The sequence below is a fragment of the Anomaloglossus baeobatrachus genome, chromosome 9, assembly GCF_048569485.1.
Source record: "Anomaloglossus baeobatrachus isolate aAnoBae1 chromosome 9, aAnoBae1.hap1, whole genome shotgun sequence".
Lineage (NCBI taxonomy): Eukaryota > Metazoa > Chordata > Amphibia > Anura > Aromobatidae > Anomaloglossus > Anomaloglossus baeobatrachus.
Window position 1 is genome coordinate 42,811,737 of NC_134361.1, and position 14,061 is coordinate 42,825,797.

The window sequence follows — 14,061 nt, forward strand, 5'->3', positions numbered from 1 at the left end:
TTTTTTTTTTTGTTTGCACTGCGCATGTTCAGTATGAAGCCGCATCCGTCAAAAAACGGACGGGCCGCATGGAAAAACTTATGCAACGGATCCGTTTTTTTCGCCGCATCCGTTGCATAGGTTTTTGAGCCGGATTGAGCTGCACTGCTAAAACCAGATGTGTGAAAGCAGCCTTAAATGTCACCAATCTGCTTGATGTAAAAAAAACAAAAAAAATTGGGGTCAATTTTCGTTTTTTCTTCCAACAGCCATATTTTTTTTTTCTGACCGCATAGTTGTATAAAGATCTGTGTTTTTTTTTTTTTTTTTTTTTTTTTTTGTAGGATGAGTTATAGTTTTGAAGGAAATTATATTCCCAAATATTGCACTAAAAATAAAATAAAATCAGGTGGGATGAAGTGGAGACAAAAAATGTTTAAAATTAGTTATTAATAATAAGTAATGTTATTTTATTAATTTCTTTAGTTTGGTAACTTTAAAAAAAACAACTTTTTGTAAAACAAAACACCATTTTCTGAGACTATTTTTTTTTTTTTTTTCCATCAAAGGAGTCTTAGTATAAATTTTTTTTTTTCCCTTCATTTTTCCCTTAGTGTAGTGTTGGTATTTATTTTTTTTTTTCTTCCATCAATGGAGTTCATTGTTTTTTGTTTTCCTCCCTTCATTTTTCCATCAGTTTTTTTTTTTTTATCTTATATTTTTATTTTCTTATTCCATCAAAAGTTTATAATTTTTTTTTTTTTTTACTTACTTTTTCCATCAGTGTAGTTTTATTGTTTTTTTTTTATTTTATTTTTTTGTTATTCCATCAAAGGAGTTTGTGTTTTGTTTTTGTTTTTTTTTGTCTTTCTTCATTTTTCTATTAGTGTTATTTTATTGGTATTTTTTTTTCTTTTCCTTATGTGTGTGTGTGTGTATACACTGCTCAAAAAAATAAAGGGAACACTAAAATACCACATCCTAGAACTCAAGGAATGGAGTGTTGTTTGTGTTCCCTTTTTTATTTTTTTGAGCTGTGTGTGTGTGTGTGTGTGTGTGTGTGTGTGTGTGTGTGTATATATTTTTTTTTCCCACTTTTGGGGTAAGGTTGGTGACAAAAATACCTCCAAAATGAAGGGCAAATTTGGTGTTTTTACTTTTTTTTTTTTTTTTTTTTTTTTTTAATACTGCCCTTATATAATTTCATACTTGATAAATCAAACTTACTTTTTTTATACTTTTATTTTTAACTGTTGGAAAAGGGGGTGATGCAAGCTTTTTTTTTTCTTGCTTTACACATTTTTTTTTTTTTATCTATATTAGAGCGAGTAGTTTGACTATTCATGCTCGCTATGCTGTTAGCGAGCACTGTCCGCTATTCGCATATTTGGTACTAGTAGCGGGCACAATGTAAGTCAATGGGAAATACTCGCTAAGTAGAGAATAACCCGAAAGCCGAACTTTTCGTGCGAATAGTACGGCTTTCGGGTTATTCGCTACTTAGCGAGTATTTCCCATTGACTTACATTGTGCCCGCTACTCGTAACGAATATGCGAATAGCGGACAGTGCTCGCTAACAGCATAGCGAGCATGAATAGTAAACTAATCACTCAACACTAATATTAGTCCTTTAGGAGAATTGAGGCTATGATCACTTGTACTATTTGCTGCAGAATTCCAGTATTATGGGATAGAGGACAAATCTCTGTCTTCTATGAAGCCCGGCATGTGGCACGGGAGACGTATGTATCTATGTATCCCTCCCTCCCTCCCTCTATGTATCCCTCCCTCCCTCTATGTATCCCTCCCTCCCTCTATGTATCCCTCCCTCCCTCCCTCTATGTATCTCTCCCTCCCTCCCTCTATGTATCTCTCCCTCCCTCCCTCTATGTATCTCTCCCTCCCTCCCTCTATGTATCTCTCCCTCCCTCCCTCTATGTATCTCTCCCTCCCTCCCTCTATGTATCTCTCCCTCCCTCCCTCTATGTATCTCTCCCTCCCTCCCTCTATGTATCTCTCCCTCCCTCCCTCTATGTATCTCTCCCTCCCTCCCTCTATGTATCTCTCCCTCCCTCCCTCACTCTATGTATCTCTCCCTCCCTCCCTCCCTCACTCTATGTATCTCTCCCTCCCTCACTCTATGTATCTCTCCCTCCCTCACTCTATGTATCTCTCCCTCCCTCCCTCACTCTATGTATCCCTCCCTCCCTCCCTCTATGTATCTCTCCCTCCCTCCCTCCCTCTATGTATCTCTCCCTCCCTCCCTCACTCTATGTATCTCTCCCTCCCTCCCTCCCTCACTCTATGTATCTCTCCCTCCCTCCCTCACTCTATGTATCTCTCCCTCCCTCACTCTATGTATCTCTCCCTCCCTCCCTCACTCTATGTATCTCTCCCTCCCTCACTCTATGTATCTCTCCCTCCCTCCCTCACTCTATGTATCCCTCCCTCCCTCCCTCCCTCTATGTATCCCTCCCTCCCTCCCTCCCTCTATGTATCCCTCCCTCCCTCTATGTATCTCTCCCTCCCTCCCTCACTCTATGTATCTCTCCCTCCCTCCCTCACTCTATGTATCTCTCCCTCCCTCCCTCACTCTATGTATCTCTCCCTCCCTCCCTCACTCTATGTATCTCTCCCTCCCTCCCTCACTCTATGTATCTCTCCCTCCCTCCCTCACTCTATGTATCTCTCCCTCCCTCCCTCTATGTATCTCTCCCTCCCTCCCTCACTCTATGTATCTCTCCCTCCCTCCCTCACTCTATGTATCTCTCCCTCCCTCCCTCACTCTATGTATCCCTCCCTCCCTCCCTCCCTCACTCTATGTATCCCTCCCTCCCTCCCTCCCTCTATGTATCTCTCCCTCCCTCCCTCACTCTATGTATCTCTCCCTCCCTCCCTCACTCTATGTATCTCTCCCTCCCTCCCTCACTCTATGTATCTCTCCCTCCCTCCCTCTATGTATCCCTCCCTCCCTCCCTCCCTCACTCTATGTATCCCTCCCTCCCTCCCTCCCTCTATGTATCTCTCCCTCCCTCCCTCACTCTATGTATCTCTCCCTCCCTCCCTCACTCTATGTATCTCTCCCTCCCTCCCTCCCTCACTCTATGTATCTCTCCCTCCCTCCCTCACTCTATGTATCTCTCCCTCCCTCCCTCTATGTATCCCTCCCTCCCTCACTCTATGTATCTCTCCCTCCCTCCCTCCCTCTATGTATCTCTCCCTCCCTCCCTCACTCTATGTATCTCTCCCTCCCTCCCATATCTCTATGTATCTCTCCCTCCCTCCCTCACTCACTCTATGTATCTCTCCCTCCCTCCCTCCCTCCCTCCCATATCTCTATCCTATCTCTATCCATTCTAGATAAGCTATCAATTATACTATCCTATCATTTTGTTTCTCCTTTAAAAAAATGTATTAACAACAATGCTGCAAAACGTCATGCGTTTTTGGGGCACAAGCTGCCTTTTCTGTGACCACAGGATAAAAAGATGCACTCAGAAAAAGATGCAGCGTGCGCACATAGCCTTATACGGCTACGTCAACAGAATATAAAAGGTTAATGGGTTATTTCCAAGATCCTAACCCAATATGTAGTAGCCATAATAAGAACAATAATAATATTAGCAAATACCTCCAATTAGAAATGTAGTATAGTTCTCCTGATATAGCCATGTCTCTTACCTCATGTGCAGGGCATTGCAACTCAGGTATCCATGGTTACATCCACGCATATAGTGACAGTTGCTCGTGGTCATAACCATGTACCTAAGCTGTAATGCCCTGCACATGAGGTAAGAGACATTGCTATATCAGGAGAACTAAACATGTCTAATTGGAAATGTTTGCTAATATTATTATTATTACACTTAGGCCCGTTTCACACGTCAGTGAAAAACACAGACGTTTTTCACTGGCGTGTAAAACACGCACTTGTCCCTGCGTGTACCGAAAATCACGGCACACGTGGGTTGTCTAAGTGCAATCCGGGCTCCGTTCTCCGTGGCCCGTGATTGCACTTAGAGATTCACTCACCTGCGCCCGCTCCCGCTCTCCATGGTGCTGATCGCTCCCGCGGTGCAGCATCCGGCCGGCGGTGACCCCTGCAGGAGCTGCTTCCGGGTCGGCTGTGTCGCACATAATGAATATGCGCGACAGTAATCAGCCGGCACAGAAGCAGCAGGGGGGACGGGCTGCAGAGGACATCGCTGGACGCCGGGTGAGTTAAAATGTTTTTTTATTTTAAAAGTACGTTTTTTTTTCTGGCACGTGTTTCACGGACCACACCACTGCGTGGTCCGTGGAACATCAGTGATGCCAGAAAAAAATGGACATGTCTCCGTGCGGCTATCACGCACACGCGGGTACACCACACGGAGACACGTGCAGTGACAAATCACTGACGTGTGAGCAGACCCATTCATTATAATGGCTCTGCGTATGTCAGTGATTCCGGTACGTTTAAAAAAAAGCACAAACGTACCAGAATCACTGACGTGTGAAAGGGGCCTAAGTACATATTGAGATAGGATCTTAGAGATGAGAAAACCCCTATTAGGCCATGTGTGCACTAGAAATGTCATTTTTCTTAAGGAAAACTCGGACCCTCTGAAAGAATCCTGCACCTACGGTAAAAAACGAGCCAAAACCGCAACAAAATCCGCATGCGGTTTTGCTGCAGTTTTCCCGCGGGTTTATCCCTGCGGGTTTTTACCATTATCTATGGCAAAAACTGCAGATACCTGTGGAAAAGAAGTGACATGCACATTAATTCCGCGGGTAAATCCATAGGTATTAAAAAACACAGTGTGCGCACAGCATTTTTTTTTTTTATACCCATAGGTTTTGCTGGGGAATGACTGCAGCAATGTTAGACGCATTTTCTGCGGCAAATCCACAGTGGTCACACAAGGAGGACGCTCTGCACATTTTACTTTTTAGAAATTCTGCGCAGATTTAAATTTGGAACATATAGGATGAATTCTGTAGCAAATTCCCAACAAAATCTGCACAAAGATCTGCAGAGAAAAATAAGTCCACCTCACATGGATTATACCTTCAGGCTAAAAAAAAAAAATCCACGTAAACAAAACCACTTATTAATTTTTTTTTATACTATTTTATAAACTTTTTGTAGATGGGAAGATTTTTTTTTCTGCTTCAAATGACTCAGAAGTCAATCAAGCAGAAACCACTCAAATTGCTGCATTAAAGGTATGAACCATAAGACATCAGCACAACAGAGTGCGAGTGCAGCAGCGTCGCGGAAATATAAGAAGCCATCAGGCTTAGGGTGGGAGACCCGCGGCCGAACCATGCTCAGAAAGGGGCACAGACATGAACCATAAGTGTGTGTACCCCCTGAAATCAAAAGGATGCTTGTTCCTAGAGTAATTGGCTTTTGAAGTAGAATCTAACACAAAATCTGCATTAGAAAACAAAAAAAAACAAAAAACCTTTGTGTGAACATACTCTAATAGTAACAAATAGTGATGAGCAGCACCATCATTGCCAGTACTCGTAACTAGTGATGAGCGGGCACTACCATGCTCAGGTGCTCGTACTCGGAACTAGTGATGAGCGGGCACTACCATGCTCACTAGATACAAGTACCGAGCACCCGAGCATTGTAGTGCCCGCTCATCACTAGTTATGAGTACAGAGCACCTGAGCATGGTAGTGCCCACTCATCACTAGTTACGAGTACTGAGCACCCGAGCATGGTAGTGCCCGCTCACCACTAGTTACCAGTACTGAGCACCCGAGCATGGTAGTGCCCACTCATCACTAGTTACGAGTACTGAGCACCCGAGCATGATAGTGCTCGCTCATCACTAGTTACGAGTACTGAGCACCCGAGCATGGTAGTGCCCGCTCATCACTAGTTACAAGTACTGAGCACCAGAGCATGGTAGTGCCCGCTCATCAGTAGTTACGAGTACTGAGCACCCGAGCATGGTAGTGCTTGTTCATCACTATCTGTCAAATTTTACACATCACCCGCTGTAACCAACAAGGGGGCTGAGATCAACCAACTGCAGATGGGCTGGTTTAGGGGGAAAGCGGCGCTTCCCAGGTCTACTCCAGGTCTATTAGCATGTGAAAAGTGACTGCTTAATAGTTAATTTTGCAAAGGTGTGAGTTTATATGGGACATCAAAAACTTTTGTTGGAATGGAGGAATTGGTCTACATGGTGGCAGTTCTGGGGACCTGTCAGGTTTTCCTTTTCCTTGTGCTGCGTTTTTTTGGGAGCAATTTTGGTCCAAAAACTGCATGCATTTCCTTCCTCAGCAAAGTCTATGAGATTCAGTTTTCTGTCCGCACGTTGCAGCTTTCTTTTGGGCTGCACCTTTGCCTCACCTCCAGAGATTATTTTAAATAAAAGAGACTTTACCTGTGCAAAACAAGTAACTGACAACATCAGAAATGACAATTCTCTTCTTTCACATTTTTTGCAGCTCCCTGAGCTCTGCTTCATAGCAACAATGTTGCAACACCCCCTGCTTGCAAGCTGGAGGCTGAAGCAGAGGCCCCTGCAGAAGTGTCAGTTATAATCACACACAGCTCTGCAGAAAGCGGCCATCACAATGGAAATGCCGCTTTTTCAAAATCTCTGGAGGCGGAGCCATCTTCCAGGCGGCATCCGCCCCATAGCCTGGAAGAGCTCATATTAAAGGGAACCTGTCACCACTTTTTTGCGCTATAAGCTGTGGCCACCACCACCGGGCTCTTATATACAGCATTCTAACATGTACATAAGAGCCCAGGCCGGGGGTATAACATAAAAATCACTTTATAATACTTACCTAACAGTTGTGCGGTTGGCCATATGGGTGTCTCCGTTCTCAGCGCCTCTTCTTTCGGCAATCTTCGTCCTCTTTCTGAAGCCTGCGTGCATGACGCGTCTACGTCATACACACTCGCCGGTCCTGCGCAGGCGCACTACAATACTTTAGGCCACGTCACACTAAGCAACATCGCTGCTAAGGAACAACTTTTGTGACGTAACAGCGATGTTGCTAGTGATGTCGCTGTGTGTGACATCCAGCAACAACCCGGCCCCTGCTGTGAGGTCGTTGGTTGTTGCTGAATGTCCTGGACCATTGTTTAGTTGTTGCTCTCCCGCTGTGAAGCGCACATCGCTGTGTGTGACAGCGACAGAGCAACAGCTGAATGTGCAGGGAGCCGGCTTCTGCGGATGCTGGTAACCACGGTAAACATCGGGTAACCAAGAAGCCCTTACCTTGGTTACCCGATATTTACCTTCGTTACCAGCGTCCGCCGCTCTCAGCTGTCAGTGCCGGCTCCTGCTCTCTGCACACGTAGCCGGAGAACACATCGGGTAATTAACCCGATGTGTACAGTGGCTAGGAGTGCAGGGAACAGGGAGCCGGCACTGACAGCATGAGAGCGGCGGACGCTGGTAACGAAGGTAAATATCGGGTAACCAAGGTAAGGGCTTCTTGGTTACCCGATGTTTACCGTGGTTACCAGCGTACGCAGAAGCCGGCTCCTGCTGCCTGCACACGTAGCAGAGTACACATCAGGTAATTAACCCGATGTGTACTGTGGCTAGGTGTGCAGGGAGCCAGCGCTAAGCGGTGTGCGCTGGTAACCAAGGTAAATATAGGGTTGGTTACCCAATATTTACCTTAGTTACCAAGCGCAGCATCGCTTCCACGCGGCGCTGCTGGCTGGGGGCTGGTCACTGGTGAGATCTGCCTGTGTGACAGCTCACCAGCAACCCGTGTAGCGACATCTCACCAGCGACCTCCTAGCAACTTACCAGCGATCCCTATCAGGTTGTATCGTTGTTGAGATCGCTGGTAAGTTGTTTAGTGTGACTGGGCCTTTTGATCTGCCCTGCTCAGGACCTGAATGCCGGGCGAGTGTGGATGACGTCGGACGTGTCATGCACCGCGGCTAGAGAAGAAGGAGAACAAAGATGGCCAAAATAGGTGGCCCTGGACAACGGAGATGCCCATATGGCCAACCGCACAACTGTTAGGTAAGTATTAAAGTGTTTTTTATATTCTCAGTGGCCTGGGCTCTTATATACAGCATGTTAGAATGCTGTATACAAGAGCCTGGTGGTGGTGGCCGCAGTTTATAGGCAAAATAAGTGGTGACAGGTTCCCTTTAACAGTTTAAAAAGGTGAAAGTGGTGACAGGTTCCCTTTAAAGAGTTATTCCCGCCATCATAGATGTAATTACAAGCAAATTGAAATTTCTTTTGATATTAACACTTTCCTTGTAATTACAGCTCGTTGCCTAGGAGACCGACCACCAATATTATCTAAGCTTGTAAGCGCTGCACCAAAGCTGACCGGGATTAGGAGGTTGCAGCAATCCTGGCCAGCTTCATTATAGAGCTTCCATCCTCAAAGGAAAAGCGCTTTAATACTGCAGATGTTCCACTATTTAGCAGCGGCGGTCGGTTTCCAGGGCAACAAGCTGTGAATTAAAGTGTTACTATCTCAAGAAAGGATGGAAATTTTAATAAAGCAGTAAATTGCTTACTTGCTTGGTTTTTTGCAAGACCTGGGCAATAATATCCATTTATAAAGATGTAACAATCCCTTTAAAGGGATGTCCAAAGCTTTGCAAATGCAGCTCTGGAGTGATCAATCAGTGACCCATGTTACAGAGCTGGAAATGCTTTTGGCATTGGTTCTTTGCTCCTTATTTATACAGGAGCGTTTTTTTATACATTGCGTTTTTATACATGCAGCCATACAGAACTCTGGAAAATGACAACATGGCACAACATATTGTGACACATGTGACAACGCGCCACCTCTATACCCCAGCAGCCCTTACAATACACGGTACAGAGTCATAACATACACTAAACTCACCCCGGTCCGGTCCTCTCCGCCGCCGCCACCTCCTCTCTCCCCGGGACCCTCTTCCGCTGTGCCTACACCCGGATCCTACGTCATTCACACTCAGCCAATCAGTAAGCGGTCTTCTCACTTGCGACACGGTGATTGGTAGATCCAGACTCGTGACCGCCCCTTTCAGCCCAAGGCGCGTTGGGAATTGTAGTTCTGGGTAATTAGCGCTCTCTGCGTGCTGACGTCATCCACAGCGTGTTGCGAGGAGATTCATGGTAATAAATAAACGCGGGACCAAAACATCTTCGGGCGCCATTTTCTCCCCATTTTCTCAGTCACTGAGGCTGTGGTGTTGAGGAGGATTATGATTTTCTATCGTTGTGTGTTCAGTTTATCTGCAGTATAATATTCATATTATATTCACTGTGGAGTGATATGAATGCTGGGAGTTGTATGATTTGTAATTTCTTAAAGGAATTGTTCATGAGTCATGACTGATCGGCCCCTAGGCTGCTTTCACACATCCGGTTTTTGCTGTGTGGCACAATATGGTGCTTTTCAGAAAAAACGCAACTGTTTTTTTTTTTGCCGCTGGTTGTGTTTTTTCCCGCATAGACTTGCATTAGCGCTGTATTGTGCCACATGGCCTTGTGTTGCGTCCGGATTTTGCCGAATGCGGCATATTTAGCCCATGCGGTGGCCGGATGGAACGTTGCCTGGCACTTTTTTTGTGCGCTGAAAAAAACGCATTGCGCCTGATGTGGCGCAATTTACAATGCAAGCCTATGGCCGCTGGATGTGGGGTTTTTTTTTTTGTTTGCACTGCACATGCTCAGTATCAAGCCACATCCGTCAAAAAACGGATGGGCCGCATGGAAAAACTTATGCAACAGATCCGTTTTTTTCGCCGCATCCGTTGCATAGGTTTTTGAGCCGGATTGAGCCGCACTGCTAAAACCGGATGTGTGAAAGCAGCCTTAAATGTCACCAATCTGCTTGATGTAAAAAAACCAAAAAAAATTGGGGTCAATTTTTGTTTTTTCTTCCAACAAACATATTTTTTTTTTTTTCTGACCGCATAGTTGTATAACTATCTGTGATTTATTTTTTTTGTAGGGTGAGTTGTAGTTTTGAAGGAAATTATATTCCCAAATATTGCACTAAAAAAAAAAAAAGGTGGGATGAAGTGGAGACAAAAAATGTGCAATGTGTAAAATTAGTTAATAATAATATAATATTATTTATTAAGTAATATTATTTTATTAATTACTTTAGTTTGGTAACTTTAAAAAAAACTGAACTTTTTGTAAAACAAAACACCATTTTCTGAGACTTTTTTTTTTTTCTTTTTCCTTCATTTTTCCCTTAGTGTAGTGTTATTGGTATTATTTTTTTCTTCCATCAATAGAGTTCATTGGTTTGTTGTTTTTTTTTGTTTTTTTTTTCCCTTCATTTTTCCATCAGTTTTTTTTTTCCTTATATTTTTATTCTTATTCCATCAAAAGTTTATATATTTATTTATATATATTTTTTTTTTTTTACTTTTTCCATCAGTGTAGTTTTATTGTTGTTTTTTTTTCTCTTTTGTTTGTCGTGGAAACCACTTTCTTGGGAGAGCTAATTTAGGGTGAGATACAAAGTGATCTCCAGATCTGCCAGTGTTGGTCCAATTAATAGCGATGCATCGGAGACAAACACACGAACACACAGTTAATGTCCGTGTACCAGGCTTTGTCTGAATCTCAGATGCCCAGACAGTAGTTTATTACAACCACAAAAGAAAAGGGGACGGCTTAGTACATGACCAAAAATGGAATGAAAGTTGAAAATAACAAAATCGTAAATCATGGATCCGGCTGCATTCCTAAAAATCTAGTTCTGTCCAGTTTTCTGGACCTTCATTAACAAAGACATTTGAGACAAAAGCATATTTATAACAAAGAGTACACCCTGTGTTATTGCTTTTATGAATAACACTTATGAAGCTAATATAAAAATACAAAATTATCAAAGATATATAGATATATAAATTGCTTAAATGATAATCAAAACTTAATATAAAATATTAACCATAACATGTTATTCCATCAATGGAGTTTATTAGTATTTTTTTTGTCTTTTTCTTCATTTTTTTTATTGGTATTTTTTTTCTTTTCTGTGTGTGTGTGTGTGTGTGTGTGTGTGTGTGTGTGTGTGTGTATACACTGCTCAAAAAAATAAAGGGAACACTAAAATATCACATCCTAGATCTCAAGGAATGGAATATTCCAGTCCAAAGTTTTTATTATATAGTGGAAAGCATTGAGAACAATAAAACATAAAAATGATCAATTTAAATCAAAATTAATATGTCATGGAGGTCTGGATTTGGAATGATACTGACTCGTAGTGACATTGTGTTTGTGTTCCCTTTATTTTTTTTGAGCTGTGTGTGTGTGTGTGTGTGTGTGTGTGTGTGTGTGTGTGTGTGTGTGTGTGTGTGTGTGTATATATTATATAATATGTACAATTTTATTATTTATATTTTTTCCCACTTTTGGGGTAAGGTTGGTGACAAAAAAACCTCAAAAATGAAGGGCAAATTTGGTGTTTTTACTTTTTTTTTTTTTTTTTTTTTTAATACTGCCATTATATAATTTCATACTTGATAAATCAAACTGTTACTTTTTTATACATTTATTTTTAACTGTTGGAAAAGGGGGTGATGCAAACTTTTTTTTTTTATCTATATTAGAGCGAGTAGTTTGACTATTCATGCTCGCTATGCTGTTTACGAGCACTGTCCGCTATTCGCATATTTGGTACGATAAGCGGGCACAATGTAAGTCAATGGGAAATACTCGCTAAGTAGAGAATAACCCGAAAGCCGTACTTTTCGTGCGAATAGTACGGCTTTCGGGTTATTCGCTACTTAGCTAATATTAGTCCTTTAGGAGAATTGAGGCTATGATCACTTGTACTATTTGCTGCAGAATTCCAGTATTATGGGATAGAGGACAAATCGCTGTCTTCTATGAAGCCCGGCATGTGGCATGGGAGACGTGAGGTGACAGTCCTGGGAGGGTAAGGGTACTTTCACACTTGCGTTGTTTTACTTCCGTTACAATCCGCCCTTTTGGAAAACAGCGGAATCCGTTAACGGATTCCGCTGTTTCCCATAGACTTGTATGGGTGACAGATTGTGTCAAAAGGACCTGCGTTGCTTCCGCCCAGCGGGAGGAACGCAGCATGTAACGTTGTTTTGAGCAGCGGAATCCTCTGGATTTCACTGCGCATGCTCTTCTTTTTTTTTTTTTTTAATTGCAAACTTTTATTTTGGCTCGCGGTGGCCGAACGTTCAGCTGAGCGCCCGCCGGTATGCCCGGGTGCCGGCAAGTGCCAGCGCTCAGCTGATCACCCGGCGGCCGGCTGCAGGGAGCGATCAGCTGGTCACCTGGCGGCCGGCTGCAGGGAGCGATCAGCTGGTCACCCGGCTGCAGGGAGCGATCAGCTGGTCACCCGGCGGCCGGCTGCAGGGAGCGATCAGCTGGTCACCCGGCGGCCGGCTGCAGGGAGCGATCAGCTGGTCACCCGGCGGCCGGCTGCAGGGAGCGATCAGCTGGTCACCCGGCGGCCGGCTGCAGGGAGCGATCAGCTGCTCACCCGGCGGCCGGCTGCAGGGAGCGATCAGCTGCTCACCCGGCGGCCGGCTGCAGGGAGCGATCAGCTGCTCACCCGGCGGCCGGCTGCAGGGAGCGATCAGCTGCTCACCCGGCGGCCGGCTGCAGGGAGCGATCAGCTGCTCACCCGGCGGCCGGCTGCAGGGAGCGATCAGCTGCTCACCCGGCGGCCGGCTGCAGGGAGCGATCAGCTGGTCACCCGGCGGCCGGCTGCAGGGAGCGATCAGCTGATCGGCCGGCTGCAGGGAGCGATCAGCTGGTCACCCGGCGGCCGGCTGCAGGGAGCGATCAGCTGGTCACCCGGCGGCCGGCTGCAGGGAGCGATCAGCTGGTCACCCGGCGGCCGGCTGCAGGGAGCGATCAGCTGGTCACCCGGCGGCCGGCTGCAGGGAGCGATCAGCTGGTCACCCGGCGGCCGGCTGCAGGGAGCGATCAGCTGGTCACCCGGCGGCCGGCTGCAGGGAGCGATCAGCTGCTCACCCGGCGGCCGGCTGCAGGGAGCGATCAGCTGGTCACCCGGCGGCCGGCTGCAGGGAGCGATCAGCTGGTCACCCGGCGGCCGGCTGCAGGGAGCGATCAGCTGGTCACCCGGCGGCCGGCTGCAGGGAGCGATCAGCTGGTCACCCGGCGGCCGGCTGCAGGGAGCGATCAGCTGGTCACCCGGCGGCCGGCTGCAGGGAGCGATCAGCTGGTCACCCGGCGGCCGGCTGCAGGGAGCGATCAGCTGGTCACCCGGCGGCCGGCTGCAGGGAGCGATCAGCTGGTCACCCGGCGGCCGGCTGCAGGGAGCGATCAGCTGGTCACCCGGCGGCCGGCTGCAGGGAGCGATCAGCTGATTGTTCACAATAGTCTGCCGCTGGTAAAACTGTAAAAAAAAAAAAAAAATATCAAAACGGATTCTGTTGTTTTGCTGCATCCGTTGTGCCACTATATGCAACACATCCGTTGCATCCGTCACACAACGCAATGCTACGGATACCGTTCAACGCAAGTGTGAAACGAGTCTAAGAAGGGTCTTCAGTAGGTACTTCATTGTCACATCAAAGAGGGACCAAGAGCGTTATAATGGGCGCACTGTATTAATGACGTGACTTAAATACCACCGTTGGTGATTGACAGTGGCATTTTAGGGATTAAATGGCATGATCCGCTAAATGATCCATTCTTGCTGAATACATTTATGACTTACTGACAGATTTGTGTGATGTATGTTTGTTTGCTGCTGGTCTGTCCAATGGGACCCCCACAGATTCGGAGACGGGGGGTGACCACCGCTCCATACACACATGGAAATAGTGAGGTTGGCCCATTCTTGTGATTAATGGAGTGGGGGGGGTTCTGCTTTGTGGATAGGTGACATATGTATTTTGTGTCACCCACTCACCCTTCCTGTCACCCACCTTTTAGAAAATGATAAAATTGCCATACAAGAAGTGTTGCAGTGTATTGTACGAACAAGTGCAAGTTCCATGAGTGAGGGGTCGGCAAAGAATAAAGTCTAAAAATGTCTCTCACCCGCCCCTTATCTCTTTTTATCTCTCACCAGAAATCTTGCTAATTTCATATTGGCCAAATTTTTATCTCCTA

At 45.5% G+C, this 14,061-nt stretch overlaps 1 protein-coding gene across 1 annotated transcript in view; it reads right to left on the minus strand.

Annotated features, from left to right (window-relative positions):
• C9H19orf47 (chromosome 9 C19orf47 homolog) overlaps positions 1-8,899 on the minus strand; it is a 41,774-nt gene extending 32,875 nt beyond the window's left edge. The window contains exon 1 of the mRNA XM_075323651.1: positions 8,837-8,899. The gene's annotated coding sequence lies outside the window, so the exon portion shown is untranslated. The remainder of the gene's footprint in view (positions 1-8,836) is intronic.
• Positions 8,900-14,061: the final 5,162 nt, after the last annotated feature.